At 41.3% G+C, this 1,867-nt stretch overlaps 1 long non-coding RNA gene across 1 annotated transcript; it reads right to left on the bottom strand.

Moving 5' to 3' along the window:
* Positions 1-215: 215 nt before the first annotated feature.
* Positions 216-1,391, bottom strand: LOC112269246. Its single transcript, XR_002960780.1, has 2 exons — positions 1,311-1,391; positions 216-1,220 (listed from the first exon to the last, which is right to left on the bottom strand). It is a non-coding gene; the product is annotated as an uncharacterized LOC112269246 (long non-coding RNA).
* Between the last annotated feature and the right edge of the window lie 476 nt (positions 1,392-1,867).

The raw sequence follows: 1,867 nt of genomic DNA on the forward strand, positions 1-1,867 counted from the left end.
TGGAGGAGAAGACGCAGGTGGCAGTACTGGTGCTGATGCTGATACTACAAACAACTAGGGCAACACTACCAGTACTGATAATCTAAGCTTCTATCTGGCCTGATCTCTGCTGTCATGACCAGCAGCCGTGGCTAGCTAGTCATGATTAATTCAGGCTGCATGAAAATAAGCTGATGCAGAGGGAAGACAATGTATGCAATGTCCTGATGCATGTGTGAAGAAACTCTTGTTTAGTAAAGTTTACATCTACATATACAATCTGTTGTTCATGAAACTGTTAAGAATTAAAGAAAAATATTTTTTCGTCCCTCAACTTCTCTGCACAGTTTGTTTTTGACCCCTTCAAAAAATTCCGTACTTTTTTCGTCCCTCATCTTCTCAAACAAGACACATTTGGTCCCGAAGCCGACTCGAAGCAGTTTCCCGATAACGTCTCCTGATTTTTGACAAAGCGTCCTTGTGGCTGTCCTAGTGGCATCCACTTCGCCTTCTTCTTTCTCTCCTCATACTGGAAATTTTGCCGAGCGCGCAATTGGTGGGCAGCATCTCCGTAGTTTGCCACGTTGACGCTTTGGGTCAGAAACCAAGACATGTCATTGAGAAAACCGCTTCGGTTAGGCCCCAGGCCAGGCCAAATGTGTCTGATTGAGAAGATGAGAGACATAAAAGGCACGAAAATTTCTTAAGGGGCCAAAAGAGAACTCCACAACAAGTTGAGGGACGAAACAAATACCTTTTCTCAAAGAATTATGGGCAAATAATAATTTTAGATCTATAAAATCTCCCAGGTCCATAATAACTGCAAGGCTCATGTGCAAAGTTTGGTTTTCCACATTGGGATGTGGAAGCTACTAACAGTCCAATATATATAAGGAGTTATGTGTCACACACGCAGTTACTAACAATCCTTTTACCGCTTCTTATATATTTATCATCCAATGGTAACATGCAACCCAATCTATCCTCCATGCATATGATTAATCAGCCTAACAGCCCAATAATTTTCTCTGAGCTAGCTACTAGATCATTAATCACTTGTAACGTCTCTTTTGCTCTCAGGAAACATATACGCAAACAATCGTGCATGGCGAGACGAGAGAGACCGGTCGCGAGCAACTGGCCCGCGTGGTAACGTGAAGGCAGCCGCGAGGTCCTCCATCCGGTGGATTTCTCCATAGTAGGGATCAAATACGGAGGTAGTTTGCCGTCTGAAGAACAACCTGCAAAATATTGGAAGCTTCTTTGAAAAAAGGTTGACCTGTTTGATTAAGCTCGACAATAGTGATATATGTTGTCTTGGAGTACCATACCGCACTTTTGTGTTGGTTTCCTATGTTGTTCCTGCCGGTGAATTCGGTCCCTGGCAAGGATTATTGTAAGTGAAGTGGAAGATGTCGCGAGGCAAGTCTAAAGAGGACATGCGTTCAAATTGTTCCTTTTATTTTTGCAAGCTGATGTGTTTGTCCTTGATGTCTGGCATCAATATGGTTGTGTTAATCCGAGAATGCAAATACTGGATGACTTCGCCTTTTTTTCAAAAAATAATAATTAGTTATTAATAATTGGGTGGTTACGAATGGTGCTAAATATAAAAGATCTAGTTCTAATTAACAATTGGGGTTGTTGCCATTGAGAATTACCTGGCCTAGGTAAGGGGCAATAATATTTTTGTGGAGCGTCACCACATGCTTCAAGCAAAATCATTCACTTGTTCGTCTTCGATCGGTTTCATTTTTGTACTCGGTAAGGTGTTGCATGTCTAGCTTGATTATCATAATTATTTTCATTACTTAAAAAACTAGTGTTTCTATCGATCTCATTGTCACATTAATCCAATACAGCCTTAGAGTTCAAACCCCCGTCATCT

This window comes from Brachypodium distachyon, chromosome 5 (assembly GCF_000005505.3).
Source record: "Brachypodium distachyon strain Bd21 chromosome 5, Brachypodium_distachyon_v3.0, whole genome shotgun sequence".
NCBI lineage: Eukaryota > Viridiplantae > Streptophyta > Magnoliopsida > Poales > Poaceae > Brachypodium > Brachypodium distachyon.